The sequence below is a fragment of the Dasypus novemcinctus genome, chromosome 2 (genome assembly GCF_030445035.2).
Source record: "Dasypus novemcinctus isolate mDasNov1 chromosome 2, mDasNov1.1.hap2, whole genome shotgun sequence".
In the NCBI taxonomy this organism is placed as follows: Eukaryota; Metazoa; Chordata; class Mammalia; order Cingulata; family Dasypodidae; genus Dasypus; species Dasypus novemcinctus.
The window spans coordinates 63231067-63246576 of NC_080674.1; the positions used below are offsets into that span (position 1 = coordinate 63231067).

General features: G+C 37.0%; 1 protein-coding gene across 1 annotated transcript in view; it reads left to right on the plus strand.

Annotated features, from left to right (window-relative positions):
* Nucleotides 1-4657: 4657 nt before the first annotated feature.
* IPO11 (importin 11) overlaps nucleotides 4658-15510 on the plus strand; it is a 256004-nt gene continuing 245151 nt past the window's right edge. The window contains exon 1 of the mRNA XM_058309280.2: nucleotides 4658-4887. The gene's annotated coding sequence lies outside the window, so the exon portion shown is untranslated. The remainder of the gene's footprint in view (nucleotides 4888-15510) is intronic.

Sequence of the window (15510 nt, forward strand, 5' to 3'; positions counted from 1 at the left end):
TTCAAGGCTCATTCTTGTTGTAGTATTGTATCAGAACCTCATTCTTTTTCATAGATGAATAATATTCCATCATATGTATATACTGCATTTTGCTTATCCATTCATCCCTGATGGACACTTGTGTTGCTTCCACCTTTTGGAAACTGTGAATAATGTTGTATGAACATCAGTGTGCAAATATCTGTTTGAATCTCTGCTCTTGATTCTTTTGGGTACCTACCTAAAAGTGAGATTTCCAGGACTTATGGTAATTCTGTTTGACTTTCGAAGGAACTACCAAACTGCTTTCCACAGCAGCTGTACCATTTTGCATTCCCACCAACAACATATATTGTTGTGTGTGTTCCTATTCTTTGCATTCTCACCAGCACTTATTTTCTGTTTTTAAAATAATAGCCATTCTGTTGGGCACAAGGTATTATCTCATTGTAGTTTTGATTTGTGTTTCCCTAATGGCCAATGAAGTTGAATCTCTTTTTATGTGATTATTGGTAGCTTGCACATCCTCTTTGGTGATATATCTATTTAAATCCTTTGTCCAATTTTTAATTGATCTGTTACTGAGTTACAGGATTTCTTTATATGTTCTGGATATTAAACCCTTATCCAATATGTGGTTTTCAAATATTTTCTCCTATCCTGTAGGTTGTATTTTCATTTTCTTGATAATATTCTTTGATGCATGAAAGTTTTAAATTTCGATGAACTTCCATTTATCTATTTTTTCTTTTGTTGCTCATGTTTTTGGTGTAAAGTCTAAGAATCCATTGCCTACTAAATTTCCTGAAGCTGTTCTCCTATGTTTTCTTGTAGGAGTTTTATAGTTTTAGTTCTTATATTTAGGTCTTTGATGCATTGTTGGGGAATCAGCCATTGAGTGACTTGCCTCCCTTCCTCGGACTTGCCCAATCAGAACCCTGGACCTGGAACATTCCCTTACCTGCAGGCTGGGCATCAAACCAGTATTTAGACCTAGATTCTTCCTCCATACTGGGGTAATCTTTCCTTACAGTTAACTTTTAGGTACCACTTAAGCGTGTATGTCATGTGGCACCTGGCCATTACCACTAGTATATCTGGGAAGGAAGAGGTTCTCCCCCACTGCAACTCAAGGGGTGTGTGCAGACTATTGCCCTGCATCAGTTGTTGGGCTGGATCTTCAGACCATAGCAGACTAACGCCTGCTACTGAAAGTGACCTTCATTCTTCTCTTTTCTATGTGAGTAAAGCATTGTTCCATCCAGTGATTGTGTGTGCTATGTCTTCCTTGGCAACTGTGATACTGTGTTACCACAGAGTGGGCAGAAGTGTTTGGATTCCTACTCTTGGCAACTGGCATATTTTTTCCAGTCTCCATATATTGGGTCTTCTTTCTTGGTGGTAGCCCAGAATCTTGACTGACATCCATTTTGAGTTAATTTTTGTATGTAGTGGAAGATAGAGGCCCACTTTCGATCTTTTCCATGTAGATGTCCAGTTTTCCCAGCACCATTTGTTGAAGAGAGTAGTTTTTTTTGTGTGTCGACTTGACATCCTTGTCAAAAATTATTTGACCATAGAAATGAGGGTTTATTTCTGAAATTTCAGTTCTATTCCATTGGTTTATCTGTTTGTCCTTGCGTCGGTACCATACCATTTTTTGTTTGTTTGTTTTTTGTTTTTTCAGGCAGTACTGGGAAATGAATTCAGGACCTTGTGCATGGGAAGCAGGTGTTCAAATCCCTGGGCTACAACTGCTCCCCAGTACCATACTGTTGTGATTACTATAGCTTTGTAATAAGATTCAAGATCAGGAAGCATGAGTCCTCTAACTTTGTTCTTTTTCAAGATTCCAACTTTGTTCTTTTTCAAGATTGTTTTGGATTTTGAGGCTGTTTACCCTTCCATATTAATTTGGTAATTGTCTTTTCCATTTCTGAACAGAACGCTATTGGAATTTCGATTGGGATTGTGTTGAATCTGTAAATTTCTTTGTGTAGAATTGACATCTTAATGGTATTTTGTCTTTCAATACATGAACACAGAATGTCCTTCCATTTATTTAATTCTTCTTTGATTTCTTCTAGCAATGTTTCAGAATTTTCTTTGTACAAGTCCTTTATATCCTTGGTTGCATTTATTTCTAGATATGATTCTTTTAGTTGCTATCTTGAATGGGCTTTTCCCCCTTGATTTCTTCTTCAGATTGTTCGTTACTAGTATAGAAACACTACTGAATTTTGGGTGTTGATCTTGTAGCCCAGTACTTTGCTGAATTCATTTATTAGCTCTAGTATATTTGTTGTGGATTTTTCAGGATTTTAAATATATAGAATCATGTCATCTACAAATATGGGAAGTTTTTATTTCTTCCTTTTCCATTTCAATGCCTTTTATTTCATTTCTTGCCTAATTGCTCTGGCTAGAACATCCAATACAATGTTGAATAACAGTGGTGACAGTGGGCATCCCTGTCTTGTTCCAGATATTAGAGATTGAAAGTTTTCAATCTTTCAACATTGAAATTGAGTATAATATTAGCCGTGGATTTTTGAGTATAATATTGAGTATAACATTGAGTATAATATTTGAGTATAATATTAGCTGTGGGTTTTTCATATACGCTCTTTATCATATTGAGGAAGTTTCCTTCTATTCCTAGTTTTCTTAGTGTTTTTATAAAGAAATGGTGATGGATTTTGTTGAAGGTCTTTTGTGCTTCAATTGAGATGATCATTAGTTTTTTCCCCCTTCATTCTATTAATGCATCTATTACATTAATTGATTTTCTTATATTGAACCACCCTTTCATACCAGGGATAAATCACATTTAATTATGGTGTATAATCATTTTTACCGTGCTGTTGGATTAAGTTTCCCAGTATTTTTGTTGATATTTTTGCATCTATAGTCATAACAGATATTGGTCAGTAATATTTAGATAATATTCTTATCTGGCTTTGGTTTTAGGGTAATGCTGGCCTGTGGAATAAGTTCAGACATGCTCTCTCCTTTTCAATGTTTTGGAAGAGTTTGGGCAGGACTGGTGTTGATTCTTTTTTCAATGTTAGGTAATATTCACTTGTGATGCCATATGATATTGGACTTCCCTTTGTTGAGAGCCAACTGCACTTTAACTTGGGGTCCTGAAATCGTATGCAAAATTTGTGTATGTATATTTTTTCAAGTAAAGAATTTCCTCAGATTCCCAAAGGATCTGTTATCTCCACTACTCCTAGTCTTTTACACTAATTTTTTTTCATTTTATTTGAATTAGATATATTTTGGCTTTATTTCATATTCCTTATAAACTTGTACTCAAAGTGTAATTCATGGGCCAGCAGCATTTACAATACCTAGAAATTTATTATAAATGAAGGATCTCAGGCCCCATCTCAGACCAAATGAATGAGTATCTGTTCTTCAACAATATCTCCAGGTGATTCTACGCACACTCAATGTTTGAGAAATACTTTTAATAAAATCAGAAGATACAGTCAAGCAAAAAAGAAAATTAAACATCTTCACAATATCATCTAATTTATGGCAAAGACTGTTAACATCTTGGCATATAAAATTGTTCTAAACTCTGGTATAAATATATGTATTTCCAAAAATGGGATCATACCAAACTTAGTGTCTTGTAACTCAATTTTTTTCTTTTAACAATGCATTGTGTCCTTGCATAAACTATAATGCTTTAATTTTATTAAAGAAAAGAGGTTTTAACCTCCTGTAAAGGAAGGAAAAAGAAGATTCCTTGCATAAACAATGCATTCTGAATGTGTTACCAGGTCAATAAACTTCAACATAATTTTTAATGACTAATTTATATTTTACTGTACATAGGTTTATCTGATTTAATAATTCTTCTCCTGACGGCCCTTTAGAAAATTTAAAAATTCTTTTTAGTTTTAAAAATAGCCCTGTGGGATGAACATCCTTTTAATGTAGGGTTTAGGCCTGCCTGGTCAAATCCTAACACTGTCACTTACTAGCTGTGTGACCTTAGGCTAGCTACTGGACTTGTCTGTGCTTAGCCCTGTGTTTTCTCTTTTGTAAAATGGAGTTGTTTTGAGGATTAAAATAGATGATTCATATAAAGATCTTAGAAGGGTACCTGGCACATTCTAAGTGTTCAATAAATACTGTCTATTATTAGTAATAACATTTAGGTGTACTCAGCTATTTCTTTTCAACTTCTCATTTTAGTGGTAAGTAAATTTAAGTCACTAAGCTAGCTAGTAGTAAAAGCAGGCAGGACTGGATTCATTTCCTTTTTTAATCTTTTCGTCCTTGTTATCGATCTGGAATAGAGCGCCCCAGAAATTCAGGAACTTAAAAGTAAATATTCGTGGAGGATTTACTGATGGTAGTAGGATTATTTTAGTATTTCTTCTCTACTGTGACAGAGCCATACAACAAAGCAATACAGCAGTTAATATCTAGAGAAGAGAGGGGAAAACGGTTCTGATTTAAGCTTCAGGTAATCTGCGGGACAGTTAAATTTTCCCGAGAGTGGGGCGAGGTAGACTTGTGGTTTCCATGGTTACGCATCTCGAAGCGTCCAGGATCCAGGCTCTAAATACTGCGCAAGCGCACTCAGGGAACGTCGTTGACAGGCGCCTTTGATTTCGAATAGGAAGCCCCTCCCTCCTCTTCCCGCCGTTCTCCTATCGCTTTCTCTTTTTGCTTTTTCCGTGCGCTGTGGGTGTGTGTGACGCAGTTTGCTCGCGTCCGCGTCGTTTCGAGCTGCGACGTTGAACATGGCGCGTTCCTAGAATCTTCTTTCGGCATCAGTAGGCGGCGGCGTGAGGACTGGAAGAGAGGAGCGCGGGATAAACCAACGTCTCTTGGTGTTGGGGATTGGGAGCTGGAGGAGCGGGCCATTCCGGACCGAATCAAACGGTGAGGCCCCGGCCTGAGAGCCACAGAACGCAGGGGAGGAAAGAAGTAGTGGGTTGGGCAGCGGTGACCCGAGAGGCGCGGAGGAACGTGGTGCTACCGGGGGACGAGGTACAGTCTTGGCGAGGCGAGCGGGGCATTTGCGTAACCCTTGGAACTCCTAGGAGCTGGGGCCTTCCGAGTGTGCCTAGGACCCGGGAAGGAATCAGGGAGCGAGGAGGCAGAGACTACGTGCCAAGTGAGAGTGGAGGGTACCCATTGTGACTGCGGTTGCAGGCCAGGGTGATGCATTTGCCCTTGGGTATAGGTGGTGCAAATTTTGAGAGAGCTTGGTCATTTTTAGTATATAACCGTTGTATGTTTTTGTACGCATGATATTGCTGCTATGGCAATATTGGGAAGGCTTTAAACATTACATCCCTCTTTGCCTTTCGTGAAAAAGTAAAGGAAGTTACACATTTCAAAGAAGAGCTTCGTGCTGAGGCATGGCCGCCAGTGCTCAAATCCAGCGACTCCCTGAGCTTTATGTTTGGGGGTATTTGTGATTCAGCAAAACCATTTTTGAGGCCCATTGCTTTTTTTCATTTCCCCCCCCCCCCATTCTGTATGACGTGGTGAATGAGGGGAGTACTATGCTTATCTTCAAGTGGTTTGGCTAAATAGCTAGGATTGGTCAGTTGCCCGCAGGTACCATGGCGGCTGTTGACGTACCTCTTTCCCATTTTAAGCGAGCTTAGTTGTGAGGCAGAGCCCTTGAAATTTGGTTACTCCTTAGGAGAGAGTAAGGAGGAGCAGTTTACAGCCATGATGCCTTTTATTTATTTTTTCTTGGATAGGAAGTCCCTCCTCCATTTTCAGGTTATCTCAAGCTTTTTTGTTCAATACTGAGGCTACAAGTGTAGCCTAGGGGCACAGTGACTCCTATATGAGACATTCATTTTATGAGACCATTTTTGACATCTTTGGTCACTAAGGAAGATTTCTGCGAAATTAGAATGAAAAATTTTCCCTGTTGGTTTTGATAGGATTGTGAAATTTTTCCCTCCTGGAACCTAGCATAGGGAATAGTAGGAGCAGTTTAATTATAGCTGTGGTTTGTGACCATATATTATAGATTTGTGGGGTGTGGGGTGTGTGTGTGTGTGTGTGAGAGAGCATGTACTCACTTGTGGTCTCTGTCCTAGTGACCTTTCCTAAAGCAGAAGAGAATTCTCACTACAAACATTTGGTTGAGGTAGTAAGAGTGGAAGTCCTGTTACAACAAATATGTAAAGATTATTTAGTAATTAATATGAAAATATTTAGGTTCTCTGATATTGATGGAAAAATAACCCTTGTAGGCATATAGTGGTTCAAATGTACTGAAGATTTTTCCAGAAATAAATACATATTTTTTTCCAGAAATAAAAATTCACATTTTGGTGAAGTTAATATGTTTGATTATTAGAATTTTAACCATATGTCAGTGTGTCTGTGTATTTAACCTAATTTCTCCTAATTTAGTGTTGCCGATGGTAGTACTATTAATTCCTTTCTTTTCCAGTCTGCACCGAATGAAACTATCAGTTAATTTCAGAGTGTTAGGGAATAGCAAGAGACTTTCAGTGCATATGTCTTGGCTTTCTAAATATCAGGGTGATTAGATGACAAGCCCACAATTACAAGCTTTGTAGAGCTTAAATTGAATCAGTGTTAAACTTCTCAAAGTGTAGTATATGGCATCACCTTAAAACTTGTCCAGAATGTGGAATCTCAGGTTCAACTCCAGACCTACAGAATCAGAATCTGCATTTTAACAGGATCTCCAGATAACCTGAATGTACTTTAAAGCTCGAGGTGTACTATTTTGGTCAGTAAAAGTCGAAGACTGAGGTCATGCACAAGCCTCTATAAAAATTATAGCATCATTTATTTTAATATGAGCTGCTCTTATCCCAATTATCAAGTCTGATTTATCTGGTTGAGAAAACTGGGGCCCAGAAGTGTTGAGTGACTTGCATAAGGTCACACGCATCTAGATTTATAACCCAACTTCTGACTCATTCCAGTGCTTTTCTTCTGTTGGTTGCTGCCAGCGTTCATTATATTAAAACTGATATAAGGCATTTCATGAATGATACCTAGGTATTCATTCAACAACAAGTATTTGCTGAGTACTGGACAGGCAGTACAACAATCCTGTGCATCTCTAGTAACTGATCTTATTTCCCATGATGTCTATTTATCCATGACCTTTGCTCCTTACTCTTTACTGGATACTGTTGCCTTCTATTTCAGATAGGATAGGAAAGACATTGGATGGAAACGTCACTGCTTTCTAGCTTTTACCCTCATACACTTTAAAAAAATTTTTTTATTTTTTTAAACTAAATCAGTTTTATTGATACATAATAATAAGGCATGTAGTTCATCCGAAGTGTACAATCAATGGTATTTGGTATAATCACATAGTTGTGCATTCATTATCTCAGTCATCATTAGAGTATTTTCATTATTTCAGTAATAATAATAATAATAATAATAATAATAAACCCAAACAAACTAACAAGAAAATTCTTCACTCTTCCATCTCTATGCTTCCTCTGCTGTATATAGCTACTGTTTCTGGATATTCTTGCACAATTATTTATTTACCCTCATACACTTCTACCTTTACTTAATTACGTTCCAAGTTTTTCTCATCAGGATCAGTGTTCTCTCAATTATCTTTTCTACTTTTATTTAGTGTTAACTTATCAAGATTTAAACTTACTAGAGCCTCTTATTTTAAATATCCTTTCGCCACCCTAGATCCCTCTTCAGCTTCTTTTGTAATTATTTCCCTGAAAGTTTCTTTTTTTAATTTTCCTTTTGTCTTGAAAATTTCTTGAAAGTGTCATCTAGAAAGGCACACTTTGGAGAAAGTGGGTTTATTTCCTCAGTAAAGCCATCATTGCAATAAAGCAAGTCACACGAATTTTTTGGTTTTCCAGTGCATATGAAAATTATGTTTACCCTATATTGTAGTCTATTAAGTGTGCAATAGTATTATGTCTAAGAAAACAATGTATACCTTAGTTAAAATGTGACACAGAGACTTGAAGTGAGCACATGGTGTTGGAAAAATGATGTGGATAGATTTGCTTCATGCAGGGTTGCCACAATGCTTAAATTTGTAAAAAATACAGTGTCTGCAAAGTACAATAATATGAAGTATGCCTGTATTTTCTCCAATTCCTTATTATTCTTTTTTCAGTATATCGAAGTCTGATAATCTCTTGCAGTCACTGAATTTGAGGGGGTGATAATCATCGTTGATCTCTTTGTTGCTAAATCTAATGGAATCTTTTAAACCATTTGACATATTTGCATTCTTCTACCTCCTTGAAATTCTCTTCTTTAGCTCCTGGGACACCATAGTCTCCTTATTTCTCTTCTTTGCCAGTCTTTCCTTGGTTTGTCTTTCTGTTTTCTCTTACCAGTTAAGTGGTCACTTCATTTCTGAGGTGCTGCCTTCTGCTTTCTTCTGCTTTCCCTATTCTCCTTGAATGGTCTCACTTTAGTGACTTTAACTACTATCTCTGTTTTGATAACTTCTGAATCTCTCTTTTTAGCACAGTTCACTCTTCAGATACCTTTAATTCATGACAAAAAATTATATTTCTAACTCTTCTTAAAGTTGCTTCTCTTCCTCTTGCACTGGTCACTTGGAGAAGCCAAAACCTTAACTCTTCCTTGTATCCTGTCCCTTTCCCCAAATTATTTATCAGATCTTATCCTTCCCCTTTTATCCATTTCTTTTTTCCTTGTTGCTACTACTTTGGTTCAGATTACCATTTATTATGTGGATTTTTGTGTAAACCTTAATTACTTCCCTGTGTACAAGCGTGCATACCACCCCTTTTTATTACCCTTCCTTTGTCAGTAGGCAGATTGTGTTGTTCTGTAATCATTCCTTGCAAACCTGTAGATTTAAATCCCAGTCTACCTAGTGTAGGAAATAAGGACTTCAGTGATTTGGACCTTGCTTGCTTTCTTTTACTTCTTGCCTCTCATTCTTCTGTCATGCCAAACTATTTTTACAATTCTTCAAAAGATTTGGGATTTTTTTTGAAATTCATTCCTTTATATGTTTTGTACCCTCTGTCTAGAATGTGCCCACTCACTGTCTCACAAACATCCATAACATGCATTCATCTGAATAACTCCTAGTCAGCTTTCAGGATTCACCTCAAATGCTACCTTCTTCGTCTTTGGGAAGCCTTGCACAACCTGCCTAGGGTGAGCTAAGTTCTCTTATATTCATTCATAGTAGCTTATCATAGCCCTTATAATGTAATTGTTGTTTGTCTTTTTCTTCCTCTCTAGATTTGAATGAAAAGACTTCCTTATTTATTTTTTTCTTGCTATTAGAAGCTGCTTTGTTTTTTTTTTTCTTTTTTAAGATTTATTTATTTCTCCCCCCCCCCCCCGCCCAGTTATCTGCTCTCTGTGTCCATTCCCTCCGTGTTCTTCTGTAACTGCCTCTATCTTTATCAGCGGCACCAGGAATCTGTGTTTCTTTTTGTTGCGTCATCTTGTTGTGTCAGTTCTCCATGTGTGTGGCACCACTCCTGGGCAGGCTGCACTTTCTTTCCTGCTGGGCGGCTCTACTTACGGGGTGCACTTCTTGCACGTGGGGCTCCCCTATGCGGGGGACACCCCTGTGTGGCAGGGCACTCCTTGTGCGCATCAGCACTGCACATGGGCCAGCTCCACACAGGTCAAGGAGGCCCGGGGTTTGAACTACAGACCTCCCATGTGGTAGGCAGACGCCCTATCCATTGGGCCAAGTTCGCTTCCCTGCTTCATTGTTGAATACTATGAGGGCAAGTAAATTACCAGAGAGGGTTGAAAAAGGTGGAATGTTACATACTCTGGTGATTAGACTGAATAGGTTTAAAAAATCAGGAGCTTGGATCCTTTTTGTGGTTTTACACAACTATAAGCAGGGAGTGGGATTTATTCATTACATTCATAAATTTAACAAATAGTGATGCATCACTTTCATACATGCCAGATACTCTGAATTTGAGGAATTCAAATGGAGGAAATTGAAGTTCTTGGTCTCTGGGCCTTGCATTCTAATCAGGGTAGTCTGGACAGTAAACACATATATATTAGAAGGTCAGATAGTGAAAAGTGCCATGAAGGAAAATTAAGAAGGGACCAGGAACAGTCTGGGTTGAGAGATGAGCTACTTTAGATCGGAAGGTTATGGAAGACCTCTTTGAGGAGGGGGCCAACTTTAGCAGAGATTGGAATGAAGTGAAAGAGCATGATATCTAGAGGCAAGAACTTTCTACCAGAGGGATCAAATTCAACTAAGGAAGGACAAGATGCATTTTTTGTATTCATTCCCCTGAACATGGATGTATGTTGCCTCCATCTCTCTGTTACTACAGAAAATGTGTGGTGAGCACCCTTGTACTTGTCTCCTTGTATGCCTGTGCATGAGTTTCTTTGGTTGTAGCACCAGTATAGCATCAGGAGAGAAATAGATGGGTCATAGGCGATCTCTATATCATCTATAGCTATGTATTTATATGGCTGTCTATTCATTTACTTATCTATACTTCATTTCATTAAAATTGGCAAGATTGTGCTCTAGAATGATTGTACCAATGTGTAGTCCTAGCAGCAGTGCTTAAGGGTTTCAATTTCCATACATCTTTATAAGCACTGAATATTTTCAGATTTTGTACTTTTTGCCAATCTGATGATTGTAAAGTAGTATATCAATGTTTTGTTTTTTAAATACCTCATAACCTGTGAAGTGACATCTCTTCTGATATTAACTATTTGGCTTTTTTCTTCTCTTTATTTACTATTTATATCCTTTGCTCAGTTTTCTTTTGTATTTCTTGTCTTGTTGATTTGAAGTGGTTCTATGTATATTCTGTGTAGTGATCCTTTGTCTGGTTTAGTCATCTAAAATTTCTTCTCCTAGTCTTCACCTTGTTAATTTTGTGTATGGTGTACAGTATTTTCATTGACCCCATTAATTTTGGACTTCAGTTTTGACGTGATATAATTTATCAGGAAAAGTGACTATCTTTTTTTTTTTAAGAGAAGTTGTAGGTTTACAGAAAAATCATTCTTAAAATACAGAGTTCCTATATCACACCCTATTATCAACACCTTGCATTAGTGTGGTACATTTGTTACAACTGATGGAAGCAAATTTTTATAATTATACTATTAATGGTAGTTTATCATTAACAACAGGGTTCACTGTGCTGGGTTTTGGCCCCTAAACCTACAGCTAGGGAAAAAAGACATAATTTTACTTGAACAACCAACATTCAGGAAATAGGTGGTAACCTATAGAGAATATTGGATTGGGACAGGAAGCCTTGTATTCTAGGTTCCAAAAATAACATCTCTTATCTTTCTCTTATCTTGGAGAAGTCACCGTTTGTCTCTTTTTCTAACCTCATTGGGCCACAGTTTCTTAAATAGATATTTGTTGTATAGAGAACTGATATGGTAGCCCAGAAGTGATAGAAAACATTATTTTACTGATAAAAATATTCTAGTGATTAGATATAGAATAGTTTTTAGCTGTAGAGAGATTGCTTGGCATATAGCCCATACATGTTTAAGTGCATTCATTTTGTAAATAAACTTTGTCAACAGTGAGATTCCTTTAAGATATAGTGTTACAGGCAGTGATGTCATGGACCAGTAATTCGAAACTTCCAACCAAAGATATATCTATATTTGGAGAGGACACGTGAGCATACGTTTATCCCTTACACTTAGCAGAAGGTTTTTGATCAGTTATAGTTTATTTAATTTAGGCTTGATGTATTTCAGTTCAAAGGACAGTGTCTTTCTTAAAATGAAGCTTATATCTTTTTCTTCCTATTTCTTTGTTTTACAATGGAGAAGGACTTTAAAATCAATATGCAATGATTAATATATTAAAATAGCTTTTATGCAGGTATGTATTTTTGTGTTTCGGTTAAAGGGGTGTAAAGAGGTGGAGTGGCACTAGTTGGGCCTCATATGGGCACTACTTTGGTGGGAGTCACTCTTTAGGATAAGGTCCTTAATTTTACCTGTTAACTTGGGTGGTTGATCTTGGGGGACACTCCTATATCAACAGGTAATAGACTTAATGAAATTTATTAATGCCATTTTACTAATAACTCTCAGTGAAATGTAAATACTCAGGATTATTGGAGAATGCTTCTCTTACAGATATCTGCTGGTCTTGTATACTGCCTTGTTACATATTCTATAATTTACCCATTAATTTTTTTGTCCCTCCCAGCCCCTCTAGAATATAAGCTCCACAGGGCATTGTTTTTTTGTTTGTTCTTTTGTTTTGTTTACTGATGTATTTTAGGTGCCTAGATTAGTGTCGGAATTTGTAGATGTTCAATAAATATTTGTTGAATGTGTGAATGTAGAAAAGTCTACAGAAGAAACCATGTAAGTATTAGAAAGTTGATTGGCAAGCAAGTACAGGATTAGTACAAAGGGAGTTAGATAATCCCAGGGAAAAGGGTTAAATTTTATTTGCTTGGTGTACTGTCATTTCAGTGTAAGAATATACTGAATAGACCAACCATTCATTCATTTTTTCTGCCATTCAGCATACTATTTATTTTTACAATATCTTTTGTAAATATTTCCTCCTTTACTGTGATACAATTCCTGCTCTTTGCAGAAAGATTGTGTTTCTTTGACCTCTTTCTCACCTTTTCTAAATTTGACTTCTGTTCTTAGAAATCACAGTTTACATTATTGCTTTGTTCAGTTCATCAAACAATTTCTGAGCTTTTGCTATATTCCTGACACTGGGCTAGGTGTTGACATATATAGATGAAATGAGTCATAGTTCTTGTTAAGTAGCTTAATGATTTGTTAGATGAAATACAAGAAGGTGATAGGTGTGATAATGGAAATATGTACTAGGTAGAACAGTGTCCTAGAGGAAGGAGTGCTTTACTATCTGGTACAATTAAAGATTCTGGAGGAGGTGATGATTGTGTGAATAGCAATTTGTAGTCATCTCTATGTCATGGGCTATTATCTGCCACTTTAAAAACCCTTTTCATTATGGGAAATGTCAGGCATCCACCAAGGTAAACCAGATTGTATAATGAACCCCCATCTACTCATCACCCAGTTTTAACAATATAAATTCATGGTCAATCTTATTTCATTTTATCCCCACTTACTTCCTCTAACTACATAGGTGGTAGGATCTAAGCTTGGTCAGATTCAGGTTTGTTTATTTATGTTTTGTATGTGCAAGCTATCATCCTTTTAATTTAAGATTTTGGTTTTTCACAGTAATCAATGTCTCTTTCTTTAAGCTTCCTAATATCATAACTTTTAAATTTTGATTATCTTTCAGCTCTTCCCTGGTCTTCATACCAATTCATTTATTTATCTTTGACACATTGTCTTTTTATAGTTTGCTTCTGTCTCCAGGCAGTTTAGCAATTTTGTAACATCTGCTTTTCAGACGTTATGTTGTGGGCTTCCTATTCTTTTTGTAGACTTGGGTTTAGATCACAATTTGATCCAACTTAAGGAATTTGACTGAAGGAATTTGGCTTAAGGAATTTAACTACCTTTGAAACAAGTGGCATTTTCCTTTCTCTCCTTCCGCTTTGGGAAAGTAGTTCACAGTGAATATAGTATTGTTTATACATTTCATCAAAAGGATTTCTCTGTTTTAAGTTTTTGACATTGCTATTCCTGTTCTTCCATGTGTTATAGAAATATGCTTTCAAATTATTAATATTTTCATAATGGCTTGCATCTGGCCTTTCTTTTTCCTCACTTTTCTTAATATTTATCCTCTTGTATATGGAATACTGTAATATGTTTTTTTACTAGGGAATTTCTTCTCTCTCCCCACAGCACCTTTCCTGTTCTTGTTCCATAGTTTCTCACTGACATTTATACTAAGACTATGCTTACGTTACATTTTCTTAAATTCCTTCCTGTTTACTTTGAGTAAAGCTCAAAATTTTTCTTTTGGTAGAGAGCATTCTTTTTTTTTTTTTTTTTTAAAGATTTATTTATTTATTTAATTTCCCCCCCTCCCCTGGTTGGTTGTTCTCTGTGTCTGTTTGCTGCATCTTGTTTCTTTGTCCGCTTCTGTTGTCGTCTGTGGCACGGGAGGTGTGGGCGGCGCCATTCCTGGGCAGGCTGCACCATTCCTGGGCAGGCTGCACTTTCTTTCGCGCTGGGCGGCTCATGTTACGGGGCGCACTCCTTGTGCGTGGGGCTCCCCTACGCGGGGGACACCCCTGCGTGGCAGGGCACTCCTTGTGCGCATCAGCACTGCGCATGGGCCAGCTGCACATGGGTCAAGGAGGCCCGGGGTTTGAACCGCCGACCTCCCATGTGGTAGACGGACGCCCTAACCACTGGGCCAAGTCCATTTCCCTTGTAGGGAGTATTTTTAACGAAACAGTATTTAACTGCAGATGTAGAGACAGTGCTGTAAGGAAATTCTTTATCATGTTTTGGCTCAAGGTGAGGTTTTCATTTTCATGTTTGAATTCTGTCTTTCTTGCATTATATTATTCTTTAGTCTCCTGTTCCTATCTTCAGGAGCTCTTTTCTCACCATTGGGTGCCAGAACTTCGTTAAGCCTGAAAACCCTTCCTGCATTTCCAGATGGTTGTCCTGGTCAGGTGTTCACTGAGAATTCCATTGCCCTCCTTTTCTCTCATCCTTCTTTGGAAAGAAAGGAAAGTTGGAGGATACTCTTTGGGGTGTGGTATTTATTTCTTACCATCAGGTGGCACTGCAGATTACTCAATTTAGTTTTTACATCTTTTGGAGTAGTAGACCTATTAGTGCTTTATCTGGTTAAGAAACAGGTTGATGTGGGAACTGTCATGGAGAGGACTTAGAAATTTAGATACAGTTACTAACAAATATGAATTTATTTTCATTTTATGCAGTGGAGTGTACCGTATATATAATATGCGAAGCTTGAAAGAAAATCAGTAAATTAGAATTTTTTAGTTAGTTCAGTTTTCCCTAGACTGTTAAGTATTCTAAACTGTTGTCTTCAAAAACACCAAATAATAAGAATATTAAGTTTCTCAAGATAACTGTTTGCAGTTAAAACTGCTATTTTTGTTTTTCTTTATTTTTTAAAAATTTTTAATTGTTATTTAAAATTGTTGTTGTTTTTTTTTTTTTTTACAAGTCTCAGAGTCCCCTGTGTGAGGAAGATTATCTTTTGGTAAACATAGTTGCCATCACAAATCCAGGGCAGGATTGTTACTTTTATGCTCAGGATATCTAACTTTGCTACTGAAGACCATGTTGTAAGCTTTCTCTCCTGAACTTTTATGCTGAGAGTGAAAGTAATGACTTTACAATATCCACTTAAATATGTTATATTGAATCTTTTGTGTGCCTTCTTGGTATGTGCTTGAGAAATGGAGGATGCTTTGTCAGCCTTTGAAAAGTAAGGTTATTTTGGGAGTAGAGAAGAGAAATATCTATTTAACAAATATCTAATTCCCGAGGAAATATAGAGTAGGTATAAAATAAAATTTTTGACCTCTTAATGTTTTTTTTGAAAGGGTAAAAATGTGAGAGTACAAGAACCATCATAACCCA